The 13,602-nt window shown below is 40.9% G+C and overlaps 1 protein-coding gene across 4 annotated transcripts in view; it reads right to left on the reverse strand.

The window, feature by feature from the left end:
* LOC139558136 (plexin-A2-like) overlaps nucleotides 1–11,520 on the reverse strand; it is a 71,857-nt gene extending 60,337 nt beyond the window's left edge. Inside the window, exon 1 of one of the 4 annotated variants that reach the window (XR_011671555.1) lies at nucleotides 11,098–11,509. The gene's annotated coding sequence lies outside the window, so the exon portion shown is untranslated. Of the gene's footprint in view, nucleotides 1–11,097 lie in introns of all 4 variants that reach the window. The other 3 variants (XM_071373458.1, XM_071373459.1, XM_071373461.1) reach the window with 3 other exon arrangements.
* Nucleotides 11,521–13,602: the final 2,082 nt, after the last annotated feature.

Genomic DNA, 13,602 nt, shown 5'->3' on the forward strand with positions numbered 1-13,602 from the left:
GCCCTGTTCTGTTGCCATCCTTTCATCATGGAGTTCTTTGGTTGTTATACATGTCAGTTACAAATCTAAATGTTACACGGAAAATATCAAAACTCTATATCCAGATAAATAAATAAAATGTCACTGCCCTGGCAAGCTGTGCTGTGCTGTGCAGGATACACATAAAAGGTCAATCCTGTGGCTCCTGGGAGGGAGAGAAACAGGTGCTGACTGGAGATAGCTGCCTAGCAGAGCCTTAGCTACTAGCAGAGCCTTAGCTACCAGCAGAGTCTTAGCTACCAGCAGAGCCTTAGCTACCAGCAGAGCTTTAGCTACCAGCAGAGTCTTAGCTACCAGCAGAGCCTTAGCTAATACTGTAGCAGAGCCTTGGCTACTAGCAGAGCCTTGGCTACTAGCAGAGCCTTGGCTACCAGCAGAGCCTTAGCGACCAACCGAGCCTTAGCGACCAACCGAGCCTTGGCTACCAGCGGAGCCTTGGATACTAGCGGAGCCTTAGCTACCAGCGGAGCCTTGGCTACCAGCAGAGCCTTGGCTACCAGCAGAGCCTTGGCTACCAGCAGAGCCTTGGCTACCAGCAGAGCCTTGGCTACCAGCAGAGCCTTGGCCACTAGCAGAGCCTTGGCTACCGTCGCTCTACCAAGCATTCGCTCTCCTTTGATTTGAATAAAGATATCACATGTCCTTCTCCTGACAATCTCTCTCTCTCATCTGCAGTAACTAGACATTCCTTATCTAGTTTCTATGCTAATATAATAACATGTTGTATTCAATTGGCCTTTGTAGTGAAACATTATGAATAATCTTAGCCTAGTGAATCTCCGGGCCCTGTTACATGATTCTCACACAGGTGTGAGCTGTAGCTCTGTTTTCTGTACATGCAGAAATGAATTCCATTTTCTGCCCAAGCAAATGGATTGTCACAAATCATCCCCCCCCCCCCCCCCCACAGGAGTGCACCCCATTTCAAACCCTATTTTAAGCTCCCAGTTTACAATATCATGGGAGACCACCTTGAGTTGCTGTGTTCAGTGGTTTGGGAAAGCCATTATTTTATTGTAAATTATTACAATCCAAATCATATGACCAACTTCAGTGTTATGAACCTCAACATCATTTGCATTAAGATCTTAGATGCGCCTCAAGTATTATGTCTGTGTCTGTGCAAAATGATATGTAATCCCTCAATTTTCATTGAAACCGTAAAGCTAAGGACAAATATTATAGAAACGACAAGGTGCAGCATAGTTCCTCAATACAGAGACCAACAGAGGTGAATTCAGTGTTGTGAAGATCAAGCCAAACCTTCTATAGAGAATAACAAGATGGGCCAGAAGCAGGAAGTAACAGCAGTCTATCGATTTATTTTCTGCTGGATTCAGTCATGTTTGAGGTGTGCCATGCAGTCACACTGCTCTGTGTTTACCCTGGATTATAGGGACAGCTCCTTGCTGGCTGCAGCCCTCCCTGCTGAATACACTGCCTTGCCAGTCAGACACACTCCTGCCAACCCCAGCCTTAGCCCCAGACATGACTCATTCACACACACTCATTGAAAAACATGCTCAGGCCTCTGGGGATGCCAGGCTATGGTGGAGGGCACCAATCCGAGTCAAAATGGCATGCCATGCCACCATGTTTAATTCGACCTTAAGACCTCCACCAAGGGGTGTGCCTATGTTTTCAGCCTTCATTGGAGTACATTGGCTCGGCATTCTGGCATAAACTCTGCAGTGTGTTATTATGTGTGATTCATTGGAGGGTAACCGTCTGTGACCATACATAAACATGATTTAAAATGATCACAGAAATATGTCTCCTTCTTTCCCTCTGTGCACTTTATGCACAGTGCGTATTGTGCTTTATATCTCAGGAATGTGTTCCATTTGCAGCAGCCTCTGAGGCTCGTGCTGGGCCCAGGCTGATAACGTGTGAGAGGATTGGAAACAGTCAGCACACTGTGACACCATCTTTCAGGCTGCAGGACAGACACAGTGCTCTCACACTGAGGCAACAATAGAGTTGTGTCCTTTCATCAGATGTGATGAATACTGTGTCCCTTGTGGCCATGTCTGATCAGGCTGGACAAGACAGAGTATTAACCCAGTATGGAGGCACAGGGACAGGACTGGATGTGATCTAGTTATATCAAACCTCCAGAGTATTGCTGTACATCTGTGTTTTGCAATCCTAGGTTTTAGGGTGGAATATCAGGGGTTTTGACAATTGAGAGAAAAATGACGTATTTACCTGATTTATTTGATATGAATTGTTAACCATTAATATTTAACTAATAGTAAGACATTTCTATCCTGCTAGTGTCTGTGTTTTATGGTCTCCACTCTAGTTCTCTGCAGCTAATCTGGGCGTATGGTCACTAGAGATGGCTTGAGCTGACAAATGAGTTAAAGACTGCATTTCATAGACAAGAATGTGTTTTACTAGAGATAGCTTAGGAGTAGAACAATCCCTAATTGTCTCAAAATCATCCTTGCATCTGGGAAACTAAGCCAGGGAGGGGTTAAGACAGATAACGACAGGATGAACCCAGAGTGGCTTCTGATGCCCCAATCTGCATGGGAGGGGTGGAACCAACCATGACTAAGCATACTTAGTGTCATGCAATATATAAAAAACTTAGCATTTGTGTAAAGGTTAGGTTACTCGGTCCAACACTCAAGGGTGTTGGGTGGACCAGCCTCATTATTGCAATAATTAATTGATATTGAATAAAGATGATTGTTTGAAGAAATGACAAAGTCTCACTTGATTAGAATATTCCACCACACAAAACCTTTACAAAGCCATATAACCATAAAGACAACTTCATCCCTTCTAGAGCTTATGTCGATGCATTATGTGCAGTATATTGTCATGTCCCCACATCTGGGTCAGTCTGCACAATGGGACACAGCGAAATGTCTCATGCCCCTCAAAATGGCAATCATTTAATCATGGGCTAAATCACAAAGCCTGACGGGATACCTTGGTCTTGGGGTCCGCAAATCCATGTGGACGAGTAATAGGGGGAGGGGGAAATTGTAAACATTACACATGAATGAACTGGGAGGACGCCAGCCCCAACAGAACTTGACTTCCAAATGAATAAATTAAGGCAATTAGTAGATCTGTTTACAATGATGCAGAGACAGAAGTAGGTCATACATGTTGGAGATGGGGGGGAGAGCGAGCCAGAGAGCCAGAGCTGGAGGCTGACACTGGTACCTACAGTGAGGGGTTGAGGAATAAGGACATGAAAATGCCGTCTTTAATAATGATGACTTTTAAATGAATGTCAGATTTAATCACAAGGGACCTGTCAGGTTTATGGTCAAATAAATGTTTTGTGATCACTCCTCTGTGTCTTATTTGTGTTCTCATTGGAGGGCCAGGCCCGGGGCTATGGATTCTGCTTTTATTGGTCTTCTTACAAACCCACATTCAGCCCTCAAATGGCTACAATGACATATGGATGTTCATTTAAAACTCACGATACTGTGATTATTGGACAGGCCTACAAGCAGTGAATTCTACCAGATTTAGTGACCATTTGCCTCTTCAAATCAATTCAGGTGTCATGACTTCCGCCGAAGTCGACTCCTCTCCTTGTTCGGCGGCTTTCGGCGGTCGATGTCACCGGTTTTCTAGCCATCGCCGCTCCATTTTTCATTGTTCCATTTGTTTTGTCTTGTTCCCTGCACACCTGGTTTTCATTCCCTAATCACACTGCATGTATTTATTCCTCTGTTCCCCTCCATGTCTTTGTGTGAAATTGTTTATTGTTATGAGTAAAATAATAATTAAATGTGAATTGAATTTTATATCAATTGTGTTGTTTAGTGAACAATTCTCAGACTGCTAGCTTTAGAGACCAAGCATTAAAAACCATAAAACATCACTAAATCAATCCAAGAATATTACGGTTGTAAAAACCACAGGGTAGTGAACCAAGCTAGGGGAAAGGAATCTCTTCAAGCATATTGTCAAAACACAATCAGTGACCTCTCACAGTGATTGGCATTATGCACAGCAGTAAAACTTAAATTGTCCACATGGAAATATAGAGCTTCCCAACATTGCCATAGTCAGATTCACTCATCAATTCCCTTCCCTTGCCTCTGTCTTCAGTACATTTCACTGTGGATCTCTACTGACTAATGGTGACCTGAAACAGGCTCTTTGAATCAGGGAGCGCTCATGTTGCATGAATGATGAGAATCAAAGGGGAAAGTCAAAGTGACCTCCAGCACTCTGATGAAAACCTGTGCAGCCCAAGTGCAATACCAGGTCTTCTATAATTCAACATTCAGTGAAAGACAGAGCAAGTCTATATGTCGCTAAATCACCCCCATCGGTAATGACATTTAAGGGACTTAAAAAGAACAAGGGAAAGAGCACGGCTACGAGTGCACTGTTGGCATGACAGCTGAGAGGACTAGGGAATAAGGCTAATGAAATACGAGCTCTCTTCCCCAGTGTGGTTTGGGCAGGGACAAGGAACATCTATAGAGTTCTGTTTGGATATGCTCTCTCACTGTTCCCGTAGATTACCAGCTAGTTACAACATTAGTCTATTCCTGCCTTGAGTGTATTTTTTTATATATAGCTTACGACATCCTACATTTATTGTAACTGTCCCTGTAGATCAGCTATATTCGTCTCAGTCAGTTACAGTATGACTGGGTGTGTAGTATGCTATACTGTGTAAGCTTTGATGGCGTCAATCATTCAGGATAGAAAAGCCAAACATAGTAGTGAAAGATGTTGCTCTCTGAAATTATAGACAGTAGACTTCCATATACAAAGTGCACTTCCATGTACAGAGTACAGTATATGAGGGGGAAATAACATGCACAATGGAAAGAACATATGAAGCGGCAAATTCACACACACCCTTATATGGACACGCACACAAAGCCAACAACAACTGATTCAGAACAAGCCTGTATGTTTCATCAGCTTCCCTCTACTGGCCCATATGGCTGTGTAGGGATCAGGATGCCAAGGATGGAGGTAGCTGGCACAAAAAATTGCAATCAAAGAAATGACAACGCAAAGAGAGCAGCTGCTACCTTCACTGCTGACAAATCACTGGGAGCCCAGAAAGAAACAGGGAAGAGGAGAGACAATACATGGTGTCTACTATTCACAACTTCACCCCTGGAGACTCTGGTGCACCGGCAGCACCCATTCCTCATTTAATGCCCAGTGAAAATAAGACCAAGGAGGTGGGACACAGCCAGAGCCCTGCAAATAAAAGCATCTGCTCCTACAGCTTAGCTTCTTCCATCCTGCCCCTAACTTTAACCTACATTGAAACTCTGCACTAATGCCCGAGTCAGTGGCACGGTACAGGGAATAAAAACATAGAGACTGACTTACTGCACAAATCATGTTCCCCTAAATACTTAATTGCTTCCTCCTCACATTATATGTTTGACACTGCCAAGTCCCCTCCTATAGAGTACTATATGCCTTTATCTCTGCTCTTATCTCTTAGTTCTCAACCCTGCTCATCTATTCAATGTCCCGTCATTACCTCATATGTCTCTAGAAGCACAAGCATTTCGCTACACTCACATTAACATCTGCTAACCATGTGTATGTGACGAATAACATTTGATTTGATTTCTCTCACTAATGAATCTGTGGCTCTCGCCTATTGTCTAAAAAGCTCAACCATTTACACTAGCACAATGCCATCTCACAAAGTGCCAGGGATTACAAATCAACATGGAAGTAGCCTGTAGGAGAACATCCAGTACAACAGCACTGTGACAGCAGCATTTACATTGAAAATAGGGATAACAATCTGGAGGCGTCATGCCATATTGCATGCAGTGTACTGCCAATGGTACCACCTGGCAGGTGAGCTCCCTGTATGCCTCCACCTGTATCTCTCCTCCTACACTCTCCACTAAACTCTCTACACTTTGAATAGACACGTACAGTCTTTTTACCTCTATGCTGGCTTTCAGACACCCCTAAATAAACAGGTACTTGATGGAGGACGGAGGAGAGAAGAAAACAGCTACAGGCCATGTTTGTTCATTTGGGGAATTGTATTTATCTTTCTCACTCTCATACTCTCACTCTCTCTTTCTCTGTCTGTCTTTGTGACGTTCCCTCTTTCACATACGCAAAAGTGTGTACACTCGCTCACGCACATACATACAGTACATACATATGTACATACATACACAGTAGCCAACATGAGGGCCCTCCTGCCCTTCCTCCTCAGGCTATAGCATCTGAGCTGTCGTGTTTCATCAGTTTCTCCGTGGGCAACGGGAGGGGTCTCCAGCTCTGGGTAGTGAGCTGATGTGCAGTCACACACCGTGTAATTGTCTTACAAACACTAATTTGCTTGACTTACCACTGCAAATAGAGTGCAGGGCATTGCCGCTGACCCACATTGCTCCTGATGATGTTTGGATCACACAACAACCATATTTATTATCAACATTTGATCAGGCTATTACTCCACACGAAAATATCATAATGTGAGTTTAGTGAATGTGCCTCCTGTTATCTATAATCATTTTAAAATGGGGAACCATGACACCTCGGTAAAGAACACACTAGCCAGTGTTGCAATGTTAAATCAAAAAATATGAAGAGAACTCATGACTGATGAGAGGCAATGAAAACAAGGTCAGTAGATTAGAGAAAGTTATGCTGCAGGAAATAGCCCTCTTTTTACCATTACAAAGAATGATATAGAGATACAGTAATAGAAGCAATCCAGAGTCACCTCTAAAGGAAAACGCAATCTCATTATATGACAGTAGGCCTACAGTAATAAAAAATGAACTAAAATAAAGACCTATTTAAATTCTAAAATTAGCAGGCAACTGATAAAGCTACTGGCCTGGCATTAGCGAGCCAACAGAGAGAAGTCAATCTCTCTCTCTGTGAGAAGCTTTACAGCTCTGGTGGGACCATCTGAATAAATGCCAGTCCAACTGGCCAGTGAGATAAGCACGAGCGTAGAGAGCACAGAGAGCACACCAAGAGCCCTGGGTTCATCTGGTTTGCATGACTAGGAGAGTCTAAAAGGCAACAAATCCAATCCCCCTTCCAAACACACAGACAGAACAAAGATGAGATGAGCTTGGTCAATAGCATTGTGAAGTTTGCACTGCAGCTGCTGTTTAGGCTTAAAGGAGCAGTTCACTATTTTACAACATGATCTTAGATGGTTCCTCACCCTGAAAGTAGTCTATGAGCCAAGAAAAACTGCAAGAGAAAAAACTGTTCAGTTTTCTTTAAACAGCCACTACAAACTTCAGCTAACCTTAGCCACCACAAGCTAATAATGAATGGAAGTGATGGGGGCATGTGAGTATGTTTTTTTTTTAAAGTCCACATCACTTGAAATCAATTCAAATCAACTCCATATTTGGTTTGATGTTACTTAAAGGTGATTTTGCCATATAAAAATAAACATGATCACATGCCCCCATCCAACACAATCTCACACTAACTTTGTGAAAATTATGTACATTTTTTTTTACTACATATTTGTGTGTTTTTGTGTGGCTTAATTTGTGTGAAAATACACACATTTTGTGCAACTTCATTCAAAGGAAAATACATTTTTGGGGGGCAAACTTCAGTACAATCTTTTGAAAGTTATTGGAGCAATGCATTCTGGGCAATGGTGTTCTACACTGACTTTTTTTGTGTATTTATGTAAAAGACAAACGTGTTAACAACACAATATTGTTAATCAACCAGGTTGTCACTGAAATACTTATAATAGTAGCCTTACTTTTTTTATATTAATGCCAATGCTGTTTTCTATGTTTGTTTGTTAATACTTTGGGATACTGACGCAATGTCAGATTTTATGAGGGATGCCAGATTTGAGAAGAATAAGCTGTATTTGTCCGTTTTTTTGTGGTATCGATGAAGGTATTTGATTGGAGAATCCGGATACATTTTCATGATGGGAAAGTAATTAATCAATAAATGTGGGGAAACAGAAGACCTGCAAAACAAATCTGTTAATGTTTAATTCCCCTGGTGCAACTGCATGGTATTTGCAACTGTAACGAGTCTGGACTATGATCAATTAAGCCATATCAATGCAGTTAAACAGGTTCATGTAAAATAATGAATTGTGTTGGCTTAAACGTATGGCACTTCCAAGGCCGCTTCATTATGACTACTACGGTTGTGTCAATCATGTTATATACTTTATAGATGTTTTTATTTAACTAGGCAAATCAGTTAAGAACTATTTCTTATTTACAATGACAGCCTACCCTGGCCAAACCCTCCCCTAACCCAGATGACGCTGGGCCAATTGTGCGCCGCCTTATGCAAAATGTATTTAGAAATCTATGTTATTCAATTATTGCACCCACACTGCTCGAGCGCGCCAACGAGCATCTGCGTTGCCAAGGGCTAAAATAGAAATCAGTTATATTTCTGACGCAGATCGTGCTGCAAGTCCTGCCTCTCCCATCTCTTCATTGGTTTATAGAAGCAGGTACCCACGTGCCATCGCCTCATTGGTTATACCAACGTGGGTGACTGAAAGACGAACGAGGTGCACCTAATTTATGAAAGTTGCCAATCGCAATATAAAGTCAAGAGAAGAAAAAGCCTGGAAGGAAGAGAGATAACTAGAAAGGATTCGGTTGACTGTTTTATGTGTGGATTAATTGTCGGAGTAGAGGACCTTGTGCATTTCAGGTAAAATAACAACTCAATGTTTATATCCCAGGACAAATTAGCTAGCAACAGCAAGCTAGCTAAATAGGACAAATTAGCTAGCAAGTGCAAGCTAGCTAGCTAAATTGCCATAAATGTTTAATGCTTTTCGATCTGTCCCCAAATTAATGTAATTGGTTCAGAGTTTGTTTTTATATTTTAAGCTGCTTGTCGTGATCGCGTTTGGTGTGGAGGGACAAAATAAATGTATGCACAATGGCGCACACTCGCAGCTGGTTTGGGTTCCGTTTTAGACTGCTGCGCCACTCGGGAGCCCGATGGGCGAGGCTATTGTAAGCTAAGATTTCTATTGTAAGCTAAGATTTCATGGCAGCGGCCGTTAGAGCTCACCTCGCCACGTATGAGCCCTGGTTAGAGTTCCTGTTACAGTTTTCACTTTCTTACGCTAGATTGGTGGCTGCGTTGGGATCACATCCAGCTCACGTCTAGTTATGTGATCTAGTGGTGGGAAGCATTCTGTTTTTCAACATTGTGTTGGGTGTAATTACACTGATATATCTAGTGAACAATGGATAAGCAGCAATGGGCATGACAGATAGAAGTAGTCACTACAGGTGTGATCAAGCCTTACATCAAAGTTGCCTGAAGCTGAATGGAAAGTGCTATGCCCTGACCAGTTATTCAGAAGAAAATCCTCTGTGACTGTCTATTTTACATAAGTTAACTTACCAGTGTGGACCCAAAACAAACACATTCTACACATTTACAAACGACCTGTTTAAAGTGTTATTAAAACCATGGTGTTCTTTTGTTACTGAAGCTTAAATATAAAATAATCTGACAATGATCCACATCACATGGGTAGACAAATTATATGTGTGTTATGCAGCAAAACACAACTATCCTTTTTATGGATGTAAACCAGTAATATGAATAACTTTTGATCCATCCTGTTCTGATCTAATGAGATGGATGTAGGATTTTCTACAGCCTAGAATCAAGACCTTTCCCAGTCATGAAGGACGAAGCTAGGCCCCTCTTGGTTCTCATTGGCGAAGACTGAACTCAAGTTAAGGGTTATACGTCAGACTCTCCTATACCACTTTGCCCATAGGTTGTAAATAAACCCGTTTTATGCTGATTCAATTTGCATGATTACTATAGGGCTGTGAAACCCATAGCCGAATGGCTTCAGACTGAGCCTTTCTCACTGGAAATTGCTGCTGGTATTTAACATAGCATAGGGTTAGGGTATTTCATTCATTTCAGACTCTCCTATACCACTATTCCCGACATCTATGCAAAATAATTCATACAAAAGTCAAAAGTTGGCTATAACATGAGTACAAACAGAGTGTGTGTAAGTGTTTGTGTGCATGTGTGTATTATGGTGTGTATTATAATTTCCCATCATAAAAATGTATCTCCATTCCCCAATCAAATACCTTAATTGATACGACAAAATTGAAATCTGGCAACCCTCATAAAATTCGACATAGCCTTGTATTAAATTCATTATGAAAGAAATGGTGTAATGTACACAAAAAAGTGTAGCCTTATATTAAATGCATTTGTGTAATGTAGGCCCCACGAAATATGAAATGTGTTAGGAAGAAAATCATGTCATACAAAGTATTAAGTGGAAACAAGCATAGAAAACAATATTGGCATTAATAAAAATTAACAATTTAAGGCTACTATTATATTATAATTATTTTGGTGACAACCTGGTTAATGAATACTATTGGGTTGTTAAGGATGCACATTTTGATGTATGCCCATTTGAGCATGATTAGGATGATGAGAATGATGATGATAGGTCTCATAAAAGGGTCTTCAGGTTGTGTGTGCCTATTGCTGCTGCTGCCTAAACCCAGAATCCCTGACAGTTGTCAATCATAAGTAACTTGCCTGCCTCAAAAATACAGAGGTGATGCCTCTATAGAGAAATATGTCCACGATTTTGCACCACCACAAAATAGCAATTCAGTAGGAAATGTATCACAATATGACATACTCCAGATAGTCAGATAGCCTATTCTATCTCTATATAAAGAACTCATGAAGCATGAGTACTAGATGCGTTGGTACCCCATCAGCTGCTTGCTGAGTGGGAGAACGAGATGATATCACAGTAAATGCAATTCAATTTAACCTGACTTCTACGGAATGGTTACCATTGTCTACATCCTGAAAGATCCTGAAAGAATATACCTGTATGTAAATACATGTGGAAAGAATATACATGTATGTAAATCCCTTCAAACAATAAGAATGTAGATCATTTATTTTGGACGCGCGGGTTTATCATTTCACATGATTTTTTTATCATGCGTCCTGAGCGCGCGAAGTAATAACCCAACTTTTCCATTTCATCCTCTCATGTGCTGCAGTTATCAATGTTAGTATGGTACTCACCTTGAAATGTAAAAAGGCACAGTCATGATGTGTCTGGTGTGCTAAATGAATAAAGAACCTGCTGAATGTAGTGTCCTTCCTTTGGTGTTGGAAAATGTCCCACAATGGCACCGTCAGCTGTGAAGCGCGCTATGTCCATATGCCGACAAAAAAACAATCAGGATGCGATTATCATTCTCATTTATCAGGCTGGAACAGTTATCTGATCTCTCATTTTATTAATGGAAATTTAGCCCTACATGTGTTCTAAACTCGCATCCCTAATTCAACATCAATAATTTTCTCGTTGCCACATTTCAAAAGACTCGTTCACGTTTCAATTCGGTGTTTCAATGCCGGTGGTAGGCTTCAAGATAGGACTCTCATCAGTTCACTTGCATCTCACGTACAGTGTGCTGTTCAAACCCAACCTTCCTCGCGTCATCCTTTGGAAAGGGCTCAATGTCTTTTTTCTTGAACTGACAGTGAACGTTAGTTGGCTTCCTCTTTAAAATATGAGGAATTGGTGCCTATAGGGAATTTCAGACTGCTGTTATTGGACCATTTTAATGAAGAATGTGTAGTTTTTTTATGATTGTGTTTTTATTTTCATATAGTGTTGTGTATAATAACGTATGTTTGAATGTGTATATGGATGTGTAGTTGAATGTGCATATTGTATTTTGATGTGTATTGTTGTGCTAAATAGAGCTAATCTTGGAAAGAAACCTTGGTCTCTAACAAAAAGTCGACAAATTAGTCCACAGGACTGAGTCATTTGATGCTCTCACATTCACACACTGTGCTCTATTGCACTTTTTTTTTATAGTTACAACCCACTAGGAAAAAACTGTCTGAATCAACGTTGTTTCCATGTCATTTCAACCAAAACATTCAGTGTGATGACATTGAAACAATGTGGAAAGCTGATTGGATTTGCAAAAAGTAATCAACCGGGTGACATTTCTTATTGATTTCACATTGAATTCACATTAGTTGACAACCCAACCAAATGTAAATCAAAACTAGACATTGGACTGACATCTGTGCCCAGATGTCAGTGGGAAAAGCAAGAAACATTGCACACTGCAACATTATCATTCATAAAAATGTGTTTTACTCTATTCTCCATGTACCCTTGGAGATTTAAATGTCAAATTTCCCTTTTAAACACTGACATCTATAGGTTCAATGCTGCAACCACACTCTTTCAATTAATTAGTTCTCTTTGCTTCTAGCTGCCTGAAAATCTAACTAGTAGAGAAAACATCCAGAATATCTAATTTGCAAATGTACATATGCATTCTACCCCTGAGTAAATGTTGTTGTAATGATAACATTCCTTGTGAAGTTATCCTGCTATAGACACAGCCTGGGCTGGTAGAGGAACTAACGTAACAATATTCATTAAATACAGAATAAGGTCACCTTATATTACAAAACCAATCATTTTGATTAATAAATAGGCAGTAGGTGCCATTGTATACTCTTCAAAGTCAAATCCAGAGTATGTTGACCAGAGACCTGCTCACATTGCTGAAAAGCGCAGAAGGCCTTTCTGACAGTTTTCCTGGGGGCAGTAGCAAAGCCTGTCAGACGGCCAGCTGTCTGGCCCTCATTATCCAGCGGTTGACATGTGGAGATGTCAGACGCACTACCTGGTGGTTCTGAGCGGCCCGAGGTGGCCAGTGGGCTGGCTGGACTCCCCCATAGCAGTACAGATGGCAAGTACTCCCCACTGGCCTTCACAGGTGATCTGGCCGTGAGCTGCAATTACACAGAGAAAAACACACAGAAAGACAGGGCCCTCTAAAAACATAAAGGTTTCAGAACAATCAGATTTGTTCAGTACATAGCTGGTTTTCAGAGTGACAAGACAGTGAATGTTTTATAATTATGATTTATAATTATTTTGCCCAATAAAGTGATCATGCTGGTTATTAGTATTTGCTATCAGTAATGATATATCTGCCATATAAAGCATTGTTCAGATGTATTCATTATCAGTTGTATGCCTTTGCTTAGGGCCCTAATAACAGACAGAGCCAGAAATAAGAACAGTTAGATGCAATCTACTTCATGGAAATTACCATAACAACACAACACTGTGGAGAAACGCATTGGGGAGGCGTATACACATGGAATAATATTGAACTGACTGGCTGCCCAATCAAGCTGTCATAGCAGATGGATAATAAGAACAAAAACCTATAAAACCAACTGAGCTGTTACAACCTTGCTTTAAAATGAATGAGACAGAGGATTGCTAAACAAACACACTGAATTAGTTTCACACTTTGTTCATTTCACATCCATTATCTTCGGATTATAACAAAACATTTATCAAAATGACACTTGAATCTTGAGCTCGAAAACAATTATCTTTGGTCACTCAAACGTGCTGAGACTTACTTAAAAAGGAATGTAGGCCTACTTTAATAAACTTGATAACCAAATGCAAGTACCAAGCAGGAAGATGTACTGTACTGCCATGTTTGAAAACACTTGTACTGCGGTCATTGTGGA

Source organism: Salvelinus alpinus, chromosome 2 (assembly GCF_045679555.1).
Source record: "Salvelinus alpinus chromosome 2, SLU_Salpinus.1, whole genome shotgun sequence".
Classification (NCBI taxonomy): Eukaryota; Metazoa; Chordata; class Actinopteri; order Salmoniformes; family Salmonidae; genus Salvelinus; species Salvelinus alpinus.